Source organism: Polyodon spathula, unplaced genomic scaffold, assembly GCF_017654505.1.
Source record: "Polyodon spathula isolate WHYD16114869_AA unplaced genomic scaffold, ASM1765450v1 scaffolds_3572, whole genome shotgun sequence".
Classification (NCBI taxonomy): domain Eukaryota; kingdom Metazoa; phylum Chordata; class Actinopteri; order Acipenseriformes; family Polyodontidae; genus Polyodon; species Polyodon spathula.
Window position 1 is genome coordinate 1,901 of NW_024475032.1, and position 15,597 is coordinate 17,497.

General features: G+C 38.2%; 1 long non-coding RNA gene across 2 annotated transcripts; it reads left to right on the forward strand.

Annotated features, from left to right (window-relative positions):
• Window positions 1-5,070: 5,070 nt before the first annotated feature.
• LOC121312099 lies at window positions 5,071-14,972 on the forward strand. 2 transcript variants are annotated; one of them, XR_005949682.1, is made up of 3 exons: window positions 5,071-5,211; window positions 13,363-13,896; window positions 14,858-14,972. It is a non-coding gene; the product is annotated as an uncharacterized LOC121312099 (long non-coding RNA). The 2 variants fall into 2 exon arrangements; XR_005949683.1 differs by lacking the exon at window positions 5,071-5,211 and adding an exon at window positions 13,062-13,082.
• Window positions 14,973-15,597: the final 625 nt, after the last annotated feature.

Sequence of the window (15,597 nt, forward strand, 5' to 3'; positions counted from 1 at the left end):
AATACGCTTAGTTAAGCAAAGAAAAAAGTCTATAATTACTTTAAGAAATGAAGGTCAATCTTTAAGACAAATCGCAAGAACTTTGCAAGTGTCTGTAACTGCTGTGGCCAAGACCATCAAATGACTTGAAGAAAATGGCACTCATGAGGACCGAACAAGGTCAGGCAAGCCAAGGGTGACCTCAGAATCGGAGAACAAGTTCATTCGAGTCACAGGTCTGCAAAACTGGTGATTAACTGCCCCTGAAATACAAGCTCAGCTAAATGGTACTAGAAGTACAGATGGTTCAACATCAACTGTTCAGAGGAGGTTGCGTGAAGCTGGCCTAACTGGAAGAATTGCTGCAAAGAAACCATTGTTAAGAGTGCAGAATAAGAGGAAGAGACTTGCCTGGGCCAAAAAACACAGAAACTGGACGTTTGAGGAGTGGAAGTCAGTCTTATGGACTGATGAGTCAAAATTTTAAATATTTGGGTCCAAATGCTGAGTATTTGTAAGACGCAGAGAGGGTGAGCGCATGAGTTCTGCATGTGTAGTTCCCACTGTCAAGCATGTAGGAGACAGTGTCATGGTCTGGGGTTGCTTAGCTGGTGACAGAGTTGGTGATCTTTACCAAGTCCATGGCAAGCTCAACCAGCACAGCTATCATAGCATACTTCAGAGGAACGCAATCCCATCAGGATTACGGCTAGTTGGGCAGTCCTTCATTCTTCAGCAAGATAATGACTCGAAACACACCTCAAAGTTGTGCAAGCAGAAGGAGGAAAGTGAAGGACAAGTCAATCTAATAACCTGGCCTGCCCAGTCTCCAGACCTCAATCCCATAGAACTTGTATGGGATGAACTGGACAGAAGAGTCAAACCAAAGCTACCCACAAGTGCTCTACATCTCTGAGAATTGCTGTAGAAGAGTTGGGAAGACATGTTGCGTGATTTCCTGCTGAAACTTGTTTACCGAATGCCTCGTGTTTGTGAGGCTGTTATTAAGGCAAAGGACGTTTATTTTTGAGGAATCCAAGATTTAGAGACAATTTTCAATTTTCTTGAACATTGCTTCGATACTCCTTATGTTTTGTTTTGTATATTGTAACATGTGTTTTCATTTTCAAGTATTTACAGAATGTATCCGACGTAAAACATTGTCAATTGAAAAAAAAAAAAAAAAAAACTAGTTTCCAGCAAATGTACTCAAACATTTGACTGGTACTGATATTGGTTTTATGTTGGGAAATATTTTTAAGAAAAATAAAAACTGAAATATCTTGCTTGCATAAGTATTCAACCCCCACACATTAATATTTGGTAGAGCCACCTTTCGCTGCAGTAACAGCTTTAAGGCTTTTGGGGTAAGTATGTACCAGCTTTGCACACAGTGTCAGAGTGATTTTGGCCCATTCTTCTTGGCAGATTTGCTCCAGGTAGTTCAGGTTGGTTGGACGATGCTTGTGGACCGCAATTTTCAAATAGTGCCACAGATTCTCAATGGGAATGAGATCAGGAATTTGACTGGGCCACTGCAGGACATTCACCTTTTTGTTCTTGAGCCACTCCAATGTTGCTTTGGCCTTGTGCTTGGGATCATTGTCCTGCTGAAAGGTGAATTTCCTCCCAAGCTTCAGTTTTTTAGCAGACTGAAGCAGATTCTCTTGCAGTATTTTCCTGTATTTTGCTCCATCCATTCTTCCTTCAATTGTAACAAGATGCCCAGTCCCTGCTGATGAGAAGCATCCCCACAGCATGATGCTGCCACCACCATACTTCACTGTAGGGATGGTGTGTCTTGAGGCATGGGCAGTGTTAGGTTTGCACCACACATAGCGCTTTGAGTTTTGGCCAAAAAGCTCTATCTTGGTCTCATCTGACCACAAAACCTTTTCCCACATCGCAGCTGGGTCACTCTCATGCTTTCTGGCAAACTCCAGACGTGCTTTCAGATGGTACTTTTTGAGTAACGGCTTCTTTCTTGCCACCCTCCCATACAGGCCAGTGTTATGCAGAGCTCTTGATATGGTTGACTGGTGCACCATTCCCTCCCAGCCACTGAACTCCTCTCTGTGGCTTCTCTCACAAGTCTCCTTCTTGTTTGAGCGCTGAGTTTTGAGGGACGGCCTTTTCTTGGCAGTGCCTGGGTGGTGTGATGCAGCTTCCACCTCCTAATTATTGATCCAACTGTGCTCACTGGGATATCCAAACACTTGGATATTATTTTGTACCCTTTCCCTAATCTATGCATTTGTATTACTTTATCTCTAACTTCTGTAGAATGCTCTTTGGTTTTCATTTTCCTTCAGATTCACAGCCTTACCAATGATCCTTCAACAGTGGGGTTTTTATCCAGAAAATGTGACAGCAACTTTAATGGTTCACAGGTGGAGGCCAATGGTAAGGTAATTGTGTCCTCGTTAGGGCAATTTCTTTCATCGGTGCAAACTGGGAGCTTCCACAGCACAGGGGTTGAATACTTATGCAAGCAAGATATTTCAGTTTTTTATTTTTCTTAAAAATATTTCCCAACATAAAACCAATGTCACCTTACAATAACTGATTCTGAGTTTCAGTGTTTACACTAAAAATATCAAACAGAACGAAATTTCAATATACCATTTGTAATTCAGTAATATGAGAGAATTGGTCAGGGGTCTGAATACTTTTGCAAGCCACAGTGTGTGTGTGTGTGTGTGATTATATTTTACATATATATATATATATATATATATATTAATATTACACATAATATGATTATATAATATATATATATAGATATATATATATACGAATTTCTTCATAGCCCTACGGCGTGTTAACCTGCTAGCCGCGGACCCTGGGGTGGGGCTTAGGTCGGCCAGGGTGTCCTCGGCTCACTGCGCACCAGCAACCCCTGTGGACTGATAGGGCGCCTGTGGGCTTGCCTGTTAGCTACCCAGAGCTGCGTTGTCCTCTGACGCTGTAGCTCCAGTGCACAGTGCGTACAGAGGTTAAATGTGTTATACTACTATAGGGAGAGGTTGTGAAAAGATGTTCAATCAAGAACGGTAAAGAAAACTAAAATCTGGATCCATCACTTGTGTGTAAAAAAAAAAAAGGCAGCTTTATCTGACTTTCAGTTGGCAAATTATTGACATGTTTGAAGTTGAAGAGAGCCCCCTATGTACGTCAGTTCTGACCTTTCTGAATGCTGCCCAGGTGCGGAGGAGGCTTTCCTGTTTCATTGCTTTGTGTCATGGAAGTCTTTTAATTGTATAGACGAAACTGATGGATCATGGGAACTGGAATTGAAAAGAAAGCCCTTTTTTGAATGCAGTGTCCTTGTATAGAACAAAAGAGCAAAAAAAAAAAACCATGCTTGTAGGCTTATTGAATTGAATACTGAAATTGGTTGCTGTGGGAGGCAAGGTGTCTGGAAGTTAAATAAAAACTGTACAAATAACTTGCCTTGGAGCACTTTGTGTTTCACAATAATGGTTGCAGTATAGCCATTGAAGTTAATGAGACTTGAAAAAGAGTCATTTAAATATAATTACTCTGCCGTGTGAAAAGGCACAATGTTTAAAATGTTAATGCTCCCTACAGCACAGTACATCTATTTATTGAACATCGAACCGTTTTCCTTCCGGTATACAACTATGGCCAAGAGTTTTGCATTGTCCTATAGAATTAACAGATTTTTGCTTCATAATGAAACCTGTTGAATAATGTTATGTGAACATATTGAATTGCATACTGCTTTGTAATTTTCCATATACTTATTGAAAATAGACAAAGATTTCAAAATCTAGCAGGAAATACTATTGTGATTTCCAGTAGACATTTTTGCGATATCATTTTTTAATATTTTTGATCACATGATGTTAAATAAAATATCTAAATTATGTTCATAGAGTGTGTGGTTGTTGTTGGGTTTAAATTTAATTGTCTCAATCCTAAAATGCTACAGAAATTTTGGTCATGGCTGATGTGTGTGTGTGTGTGTGTGCCTCTCTATAATCCAGGTCTGGCAATGGAACGTGAAACAAGCGATGCGATTTGGTCATGCAAGGTTCCAGCTGTCTGTATATTGGATGGATATGGACAGTTGGAGCCTTGTCACATATTGGAAATCACTGCGCTGCCTCACAGAATTAAGTTCTGCTAGCCATGAAACAAAAAACAAATGGTCTCAACTGTGGAAATTGAACATCTTTATAAAATACTAAGGTATTGAAATGTAAGAAATTCCAAAGGAGAATATAACATTTCAACCTACATTAGTCCCATCTAGACTAAAACGCAGTCGAAATGAAAACAAGACTGGGGAATATGTCGATATACATACTCACCCCGACATCGTCACTTCAAATGTGTTTTTAGCAGTTTGTAAATGGTACAGAAAGCCACATATAGACATGTCTGCACGTTATCCACCCCACTCCGACACAGACCTTAAATGATTGAAATCCGAGGCGTAGTTGAATTTATTTTTATTCCTTCCATCACTTCTGCTGAAACAGTGTCTTGCACTGAGAGAGTAAATGGCAATGTACACTAGATCAAAAATAAAGATATTTACTTTTGCCTGTTTTCAATTTAAATTAGTTTACTTAACTTAGTGTGTAGTTCAAAGTTATAAATTGGACTACTTTATTGGCATTAGGATTTATATATATATATATATATATAATTTCAAATCCACTGTTTGACCTGGATTATAAATACAATAAGGTCCTTCAGGGTGTTCGTATACGGTCGAATAATATACAGTCTTCTCACATGCTGGAGGCGTCCGTATAGTTGATGTATACGGCCAACTTGTTGGGCCTTATTGCACACATATAATTTGGAATGTCCAATTTATTATTATTATTATTATTACTATTATTTACTTCTCACTGCAGCAGTTCCCCACACAGCTCTGGAGATTTGAAGGTTCAGCGGGCATCCTCCGATCCCGTGACCAAGCCGGCTTCCTCTTTTACACCCAGGAGCTCGAGAGCAGATGTCGGTGAGCTACAGGCATCTGGTGGACAAAGGCCAGCCCTGCAGGCGTCTGTTCTGAGCTCACTGGGTACCTGGCTAGTTTGCTGTAGCACTATGCGATGAAGCTGTCCTTGTTGGTTTGCGTCCCTAACCCATGGGAGTGCCAGAAACCATGCCATGCAGCCTTCCCCAGCGAAGGCTAGTGACTCCACACAGCCAGCAGCGAACATGCGCCGTATGACTCACTCTGCACACCAGGTGACTTTGCTTTAACTCGGGGAAACCCCAGTTTACTGCATTTTGATAGGTCTTAATGTTGTATTTCCCAAACACCCAAAACTGTAGCTGTAAACCTTGCTATTAGCAGAGAGAATACTGTACACCATTGTCCTAGGTCCACAGTTGCCATTGGCAAGTAGAAATTAATGACTTTTTCCCAATTTAACTGCAATACATTCCCTTTGAGGGACAAATGCTGCCACACCCATCCAGTCACTTTACTGAAAAATAGCGTTCTAGTGATTTCAGACACTACAGGCTATGCTGATAAGAGCTCCCAATTGACCTCCATCCATACTTTGTATGCTCTATACTACTCCATATATCATAAGTTGCATGATCACCACAAACACATGCTGTGTCTCTGAATATCACTTGTAATTGCCAGGCGAAGTGAAGTATATTTTGATCTTGATACTGTAAAACCACAAGTAAAGTACTTTTTTTTTTTTATTGTAAGGAGCAATATTGTGTTTTTATGGTATGAAATAAACAACAAAAAAAGATAATACAGAAGCTGTACCAAAGGAAGCTTTGTTACTCAGTCAGTGTATTATATTGGTCTCTGGCCATTATAGCAACAGAGTAGAATCAGCAAGGGACTTGAATTAAAACCATACAGATGTAATAGTTGGTTGTTCACTAATGATTTTAGTTATTGCAGCTTTCATTTTAGTGTCAGAGGAACATTTGACAGCACAGTCTTAGAGGCTTGCTGACTCAAATCAAATGTTTATGGAATATTTTATAGTGAGCAGGTATTATATTGAACTCCAGATATAATTTTGACTTGACATAAATGGTAGGCACATCATTAGTGAAATCACATATAAAGAACAGTAGAATGAGATTCAGGAATTTATACATTTCAGCTCCTTAAAATAAACCCCTGTATCGAATGGCTCATCATATTAATGCATTTCTTTTTCAGCTCATGCAGTATTTTCCACTTTTATAACACCTGATTTTTCACACACTGTACACAGACATCAGAGATGCCTTTGGATTCCTTCCGTTGTGCCCCAGGGAATGCTTTGTTTTTGTTCACAGAAGCACCAGTCAAGTTTACACTTTGAATCATTGGTACTAAAATTCTGCAAAGATCTGTAAATTAAATCCCTCTAGGATTCTTAGATTTTCTCCTATTAATAATAACATATACATTGGCAAGTTGGCATTCAGTTCCTTGGGCTCTGCTGTTGAGACTTTGCTCTGATGAATAGAGTAACTAATTAATAACCATCTGCTCTCTAAAACCAAGATACTATTTATAAAGTAAAAAAGGGGCAACGTCCAGTATTATTGTTTTGACCTGATTTAATGTTTTGTTAGGATAGAAAGAGTTGCAGAGAATAATCTATTTTAATTGCTGCAAGATACACGTGGACCTTGTGTGAACTGAAATATATTTTAATGACATTTGTCATGGCTTAGCAGGCTAATTGTTGCATGTACTATGGAATTGTCCCTAGAGGAGTCTGCTGTTTTTTTGTTAATAAATGGAAATTGGGGGGGGGTGGGTCGTGAATTAACCTTTTATCTGATTGGTACAAACTGAATAAGGTATATAATTATACTTATCATTTTTTTTTTTTTTTTTTTTTGGTCAGCAGGTTTACATACATTTTTACATTCTGATAAATATTACTTATGTAGAACATAAAATACATATTGGACTGAATATTCTGCATACAGTCTGATTTGACATATTTCAAATGAGTAGGACACATTTGTTAGATGTGGGGTATACTAAATTGCCCTTTTGAAGGAAAAAGCATAATAGTGGAATTCTCCATGAAGACGGTGTGACAGATATTGGTATATATTCAGTGTTCATGTGTGCCAATTACTCATTCTCAGTATTCAGTGTACTACCACAGTTGCATGTTCGGTACAGTAAACAGGGACATTAATGGGAACGGCATTCCACATTTTCATGTGCAGTAGTGCTAGGACGAGCATGAACTTTTCATGTTTGGATATAAGTTCATTTTCAAAAGGTTATCAAAGCCATTATATGCAACACTGCATTAGAGTTGAAAAATATCCCAGAAGAAAGGCCTTACTTTACTCTTGTGAATTAACTACAAAACAAAGAATGCAATACAGTAGTTACGGTTTAAAAAAAAAAAAAAAATGGTACAAACAAAATAGAAGACAGTGTTTAATCATCCCTGCCATTGTTGTGTCATCACACTAAGCAAAGGGGCCATCGACACATTTTCACAAAGTAATATTAGTTTTTAACTTTAATAAGCACTTCACATAAACATGGAAAAGGGGGCAGTGACTCCAGCCGAATAAATCCTGCCTCCGCTACTATATCTGTATCTAATAAAGGTAAAGTAATTTCTGATGGACACAGCTTTTTTTTTTTTTGCCTTAAAAAAAAAAAAAAAAAAAAAAAGTAATTTTGAATATTTGTCCCAGTACTAATATGCAGCAAATTGTACTGCAGTATGTGAAACACTACAAGAAATGTTTGTAACTGATTGTGAACTTTCCCTGCAAGGATGCTTCAAGCCCTGAGGGGTGAGGGAGAAGGTTTGTTTCCCATGGCCATCCACTCCTTGGCCTCTCTGAATCTACAGTAGTCATACTGTACTTACCATGCTTTATTACTGTCCACTGAGGGCTACAGTAAGTGGAGACCAACAAACTAATTCCACTTGTGACTTCATGCCAGATTCAAACCCAGACACCACATGTAGAATGCTGGTTTATTTACGTCTGTTGATTTACTATAGTATCTTCAGTAGATGGTAAAATAAATCAACAGAGGTAAATTATTAAAGTAGTTCTTTACATAAACAAAGAAAAGTAAATCACCATCGCTTGATTTTTTTATTTTTTTTTAACTTGTAAAGTGGCTGCTTCAGTGTTTATCAACATCCATAGGACCACAAAGGTTTAAAATGAAAGACAAACTATCGGATACAACTGAAAAGTTTTATTAAAGCATATCGTAGCAAGCATCTTCACAGCCGAAACACCGTATTTAAATGAACAATTAAACATAAAAGGCTTTATTTTCTAACTTGCTATATATAAAGCACTAGTATGCTGGCTTCAAAATAAAATCTCTCCTACTGATATTTTCCCCAGTGAATTTCTTGTACAAAATGAAGGAATTGATGGCTGCCAGGTCCAGTAGAGATAACAACAGGCTTGTATATAAAAAAAAAAGGAATATTGTAGGTTATATTCAAAATAAAAACATGTATTGTAAAAGGCAGTTCTAATGTTAATGAAATTTAACTTTTAGATGTTCCACAAACACACGCACACAAATATAAATTCTAATTAGTAAAACTTGTACTTAGTAGAAATTATATTTTATATAGTTGTGTGTGTGTGTGTGTGTGTGTTGGAAAGGTAACCAGACAAACAAGTAGCTAATGCACTGCATAATTCAGAATGTGCGCGACAACACGTGAATTAATTTCTCTTGTTAAATGTTTTTATCTTCATGGCAACGCATGAAGCTCTCCTCACGATATTCAGAGTTGTTCTTTTCCTACTTACTAAGCAGACACAGACATTTAAATATCCCCTCCCCTAAATTACTATGAACTGAGTAATCTACATTGGTATGGATGTTTTTTTTTTTTCCTAAATCAGCACTGCATAGCAACGCATTTCCTGAAAAGTACGGCAAACATGTTGTGAGGAAAACTGTCATGACTTGTGCATGTAAACGGCGCCTTTGGCACAGTTAATAAAACAACGTGTGTGTGATAATGGTATGTCCCGTTCCCTTGGCTGCACAAATACTTTTTAAATTTTTTTTTCAACTGACTTGCATCCTTACTTCAAATGAATAGGTCTGTGGCAAAAATGGGCTCTGAAAAGGGTCTACGTTTTGGGAAGTCAGATCTTTTTAAAGTATTCAAGATATATATTCTTAATACTTGCTACACACACAGACTATTATATGTGTCAACATACTGTATTACCTACTGTAATAGAAATGCCATATTGTATTTGTGAGAACTAATGAACCACTCTAGTTATTGCCTTCTCTGTAGTTTCTCCAGGTCATCTAACGACAACAAAGACTGCAATATTAGCTTTGCAGGGTTACGGAGTTATGAGCACTCTGGACATCAGACCAGAAATTGTATCCCTGCAGCACCACCAGAACTCAGAAGGGATAGCAGATGCTGTACACACTTGCAGTAATATGTCATAAAGCAATGCTTTGTGTAAGACTGGAAAAATATTGGCCTATAACTTAAAAAATAATGAGAGTTGAGAGCTAATATTTTGTGAGTCTTCCTGAAACACTTCCAGGTACATTCATAACGAATGTCTTATCAAAATAATCTGAGATGGTGAGGTAGTCCTTTTGATGTGGAATGACCTTTTCACTTCCTCTGAGAACTGAGTTTGTGCAGTCAGTCCCAATTGAAGGAAGTATCCTTTCAAACCAATAAGGAAGTGTAATGGAAGTGCAATATGACAAGCAAGTGTGGGCCAAGTCAAAAGGACATTACTGTAGTATGAAGCTACACTTGCAGGCCAATAATATTCCCACATTATCCATCCTGAAGCTTACCATATCTGTGCACAAGTGTCTATCCATGCCAATGTTGTGCTTGACTTTGATAAATAAATCTTATTAAGTGAAAACACATGAATAGAAATCATCACTTCTAACTTTGGACTTGTATGAATGCCAGGGAGAGTTAGGTCTGTTGCATGAACAAGGTTACAATCTTTAGAAGAATGTGTTTAATGTTGCCCCTGATTCATTGACTGGTTTGCTGTGCTGTTGAAATGTGTTTTAATGTAACCTAATACTAGCAAGAGGAAGTATTGGACTGCACTGCTGTAAAAAGGAACTCTTCATGCTTCAACTGCAAGCCAGAAATAATGTTACTTTCTTTCATTTAAAATACCAGACTTGTTGATTTAAAGTATACAGTAGAGTGTGGATGTGTGCATTCGCTGCTGAGTGACAGGTAGGAGATTGAGACGGAGGTTGAAGTTGACACGCCCCGCAGGCGTGCAAGTTTGATTTACAGACAGACAGCAGCTCACGTGACACTACCAGCAATGGTAGCACACTGAGGACATACAGGGGAATGTGCTTAAAGCAAAATAAAGACACGGTACAAAAATTGTAAAACAAAAGGTGCCATGAAAACGGCGTGTGCTACTCCCTAATGCATGGAGGTCCCACTTGCACACCTCGCTATACTTCATGGGGATCTACCATCCCTGAGCTAATCTTTACTTGCATAGACACAAACCCCAGTCGTCGGCCGTTTGGCTTCTTTTGACTCCAATCCTGGTTCACCATCAGGGCGATCATAGGATTTCAGAAAGGTATTTCGGACTCTGCGTCCGGGTAGCGTGGACGATCTTCAGGTGGACAGCTTTTGCTTTGCAGCAGCCCTGAGGTGAATGAGCACCCCCCTGGAACACACCTACCTGCTGATTAGATTACATGTCTGGTAATTACACACAGCAGGCAGGCTCTCCCAGGGGCGGCAGGTGCTTCATTCATTATGTATAATAATTGCACAATAAATATGCACACATTTTTACACAATATTTATAATCTGAAGACACAAAACCCACGCTTCATGTGCAAGGCCCCTGCCCTGCCAAAAGGGGTGAGTGGTCCTGCTGGTTTTGTGGTTTGGGTAGTTCTTGTTATTCTGCACCACTGTTACCATGATTACGGTATACAACGGTTAACGCTATCTATGTTTATGTTCCTACTGCATGAACCAAATGAAGGGAAAGGCCATTTCCATTTGAACATGTTTTTATTGTACAAAATATTGTCTCGGTACTGCTACGATTTCTCAGCCAGCCTCGCACTTGAACATTCCATCCACTTCTACCTCGCTGTCAATCACCATCATGATCATGCCTTTGCATTTTCTATTGCAAACGTGCTTCTACATAAAGTGATGATACTTGCAGCCTTAGCAAAGTGTCTGAGGAAGACCTTTTTATGAACTGATTATACAGTATTTTGATAATGGTATTGAAGGAAACTGTCAATGACACGGAATAAAAGATTCAGTGTCTCAGTAGCTGAGACAAGCCACTGCAGTGATACAGCCTACATGTTCTCGTTGTTTACAGCATTCCAACTTTTTTCGGTATGTGAAGGAATTTATTTTTTTTTTTAACTATAACATTGTAAGCTTAGTTGTGCATTGCACATATATAGTATACATCTTCGTATTAAAATATATTTTTGGTGGTGTTGCTATATGTATTTTAGTTACCCTGTGCCAAAAATAAACAACTCTCTGTAAATAAATATAACTGATAGTCTTAATTTTGTGAATTACACTAATTGAAGTCATTTTACAGTAGCATTTTTAATTTTTTTCTAAGCCTTCATGTTATAACTTGCACGATGTACTGTCCACTGTGATAAAGGTATTTTTTTGTTTGTTTTTGGCGGTTGTCATACTGTGGTAGTGTTATACCGGCTCATCCCTAGTATACAGTATTACAGTAGTTACAACAAAGATTATTGGCTTTACCTATACTTTAGAATCAGGAGATTTGGTAATACTGTAAAACCATAGACCTGTTGGTATAAGCTTTGTGCCTATTTAGTAATGTAATTCTCATTTTGGATAATTACTCTGTTTTTGTATTTACTTGATTGATTTGCTTTATATTACTTGCAGTACTGTAAAAATTGTAACATTCTAGGCATGCATTTACAGGATACAGAATTATATGCATCTAACATTAAATGTCACATCAGTTATCAGGCAGTTGCCCTACAGCACATTCAAATAAAGCCAGCCAGTTATACACTTTGAACCATCCCCATCATTCTTCAGTTTCAGTCCATCGTTAAAAATGTTGCTCCTTTTAAACCCTGTTTGTAATGATCGTTGTCTTCCAGTGCTGTATGGAGTTCTACTGTACTGAGAGGCATCAGCTTCTTGTGATTTTTCCCATACAACAAGCTCCCCGCAGAGTGAAAAGGCAGTAGGGTTAGAAACAAAGCAACTCCCAGTGTTCTTTACACAAGATGCTACTAGATCATTAGTGACAGCCAAGTCCTTTCATTTGCTGTTTTTCCACTTTAAAAAAAAAAAATATATATATTTTTTTTTATATATATATATATATTATATATATATATATATATATATATATATATATATATTATATATATTACTTTAAATACTAAAAAAATTAAATATATATATAATATTATATATAGATTATATATATGATATTTGGTCTGAAAGTACAAAAAATTGGTCTCGGAACAGATGTACTGTGGAGGTGAGGGTAAGCAGATTGGAGGTCATCAGTGGCACATCCAGAATTGTTTGTCAAAAGCCTTACTACGACGAGGAGGGATTTTAGGCCTTTGTCTTTTTAACGGTCATAATTATTCAATATTATCGATTTTGGAAATTTGCAGTGATAAAATAAATAAAAAAAGGTTTGCTTGGAGAGCATCAACTAGATTGAGAGCACGCACCCCCCCCCCCCACCACCCCCACCCCCCCCACCCCCCCCCCCCCTTCTTAACTGAACGTTGCTTGCGAAGAATTAGTTTTTTTTTTTTTTTTAATACTTTATAAAATTCTAGTGCCGCCTCCCACAGCAGAGGCCAGTTCCTCTCTCTGCTCCGCAGTACAAAAGAGTTTTCCTTGAGAATGACTGAGTGAATGCTGTTCACTCCCGTTAATTGTGTCCAGGACTACTTTAGAGCTGCAGTGAACTGTACAGTCGTTCGATCATGTGGGCACATATTTCTGTCCTGACGGTGAACGACTGGGTGCATTTGTTTGGGAATCCTCTTTGCTGTGAAAAGCTTTATCTCTGTTTGGATTATTGTGTTTGTCTCTGAGGTAACCTTTCTACCCTTCAATTTGCATGTCACTGAAGCAGAGCGCTGAATAACTGGCGACATGCAGTGCATACAAGTATAGACTGTTTTTATGTATTTTTAATGAAAGAAAAGAAAAAATCTCTTGCCAGACCTTTATTCCACAGAGCAGACTCATTCTCAGCACATGGGCTGGGCTACAGCTTATCAAAATCCTAATGTAATAAAGAGCCCAACAGGGATTTGCTGAGGGCTAATGCTGTAATATGTCAGTCATCCATTATCTGCTTCTGTTTTCACAGGTTCAGAATGAAGGCTGATGCTCTGCTGTGAGATGCTACCCAGCGTGCTGGAGTGATAACCTGCAGAATTTTGCTTGAAAGCAGGAAAGAACCTCTGGGGGAGGAGAACAGACAGCACTGTCACTTTTTTGTATCGCTTCCCTTTTACCAGACACCAGGAATAAAGCGTGGGAGTGCAAGTGCGTGCATGTGTAGCAAGAGAAGAGAACCTTGTTAAAAAAGATTCAAACAGAAGAGCCAATCTATCCCCTTGATTTCCAGCACAACCCCTTTTCTCAGACGCATGGACTGACAAGTGCTACAGAGTGCCGATGATGACCCAGTGCTGAATTGATGCTGCCGCCGCTGCTGCTCCTATTTTGTCTCAGTCGTCCACAGCTGGTTTTAGAGCTCCACTGCCCGTTCTTATTCCACTGATCAGGCCAACAGCAGCAGAGTGGACATGGGGTCCCTCATTTGCACCATTGTGTTACTCGCTTTAATTTTTCAAGGCAACTGTTTGGGATCCAGAAGCCCACTGTCTGTTTTTAAAAGGTGGGTTACAATGTCTATATTTAAACATAGTGAATGTTCTTGAAGTGCATGCTTACAGTGCAAAGGTATAGAAATGCAGGTTTTTATTTCTTTTTTCTTTTTTATTTTAATACAGTAGTACTGGAGGAGAAACTAATTCAGAGTGTTTTCTGGGTCTAGAGTTGTATTAAAAGTGGTTACAATGTACGTTTGAATATTATTGATGTTGTCTATAATAACACATTTCAATTGTAAAGTAGTTATGTGTTTTAAATTGATTAAACTTAAAGCAGCTTATATCTCATATCAGACCCAAGCAGAGAGCTGGTTATGTATCAACTTTTATGCAGTTGTTTGACCAATTATTTCTTTCACAAATTGTCTTGGATGCATGCAGTGTGTTTATAATCTCGAATACCCTGCAGTAAATGTTTTGCTGTGTTAAGTGAAATTAAAAGAACAAAATCGAAACGTAACCAGCTGTAATGCTTAGGTGCCCCACAGGGATCTGCCTACAAAGGGGCTGTAGTTTCATTTTGATTTGAAAGTGTTTTCTTTAGAGAGAATCCTGTTGTGAGCATCCTGTTGTGTTCACAATGGGCTCCTCCCCGTGTCATTGTATATCCACAAACACCCTTTGCATCTGCTGAATAATGCATTCTTGTTCTTGTATGTCTTATTTAACACACACTGTATTTTAACTGCGTGCATTGTGCTTTTTATACTGTAATATTATACTCTTATGAAGCAATAGGCAGTTCCCGTGCTGTACATTTTGTTTTCAGTATTCAGTTACTGTTAATCATATATACTGCCTTCTCAGATGTGTTTAGAATCTGTAACAGGTTGCTACTTTACCTGCAGTGCCTCATGTTGAAGCAATGATTAAATGATCCCTTTATATTCAGAGTAGCTGCTCCACTTATTGCATGTTACCAAAAGCTACTGACAACTGACAAACCCTGCATTTTCTTAAACACAGATATCAAGAGAATTACTGGCCTCCCTCCAATGAATGCGCAAGAACCAGACGGTCGGCTGCTTCTGCTGATGCTCAGAATTTTACTATTAATATTGGGATGCCAGGGGTTACTCCTGAGGCGGTAGGTACCAAAACGAATCAATAAGACATTACAGGTTGTTTCTAACAGTTGATTCTTGCCAGTTGTTGTTAATGGTTACAATTTCATAATCTTTTTAGAAGTTAAAGAGAGTCCTTATCATATCTGGATTTTATTTTACAAGGTGCACTTGTTAAGGAATATCAAAGTAAAATAAAAAATAAATAAAAAAACAGATTAGCCTTGCAACTTGCATTCAAAGAGATCAGCTCTATTAGAATAGACAGCATTGGTGGACAGCAGGAAAAAACAAAAACAAAAACTGTAGCTTGTAAATCATCTTGCATCTGGCTAATAATTTTTCCCCAACCCAGGTGAGAGACATTGAAGTGATGAGCGTGTTGTTGATTATTGAGTCTTATGGAGGCTGCAGCAGTAGGAAGTGTATCGCTTGTTTTTTGTTTTTTTTTTCAGTTCAGTAGTCAGAGATGACTCATTGTTGCAGATAGGGTTCATTGTTTTGATGGGAAAATGAACAGGTAGAGACAGATTTCTGTTGCAATATTTAATAGGTAAAAGATAAAACTTCCACATGCTGTACAGATAATCTTGGCTGAAAGGCATAAGCAAAATTGAAATTTAAAACGTTAAATGTTTTTAA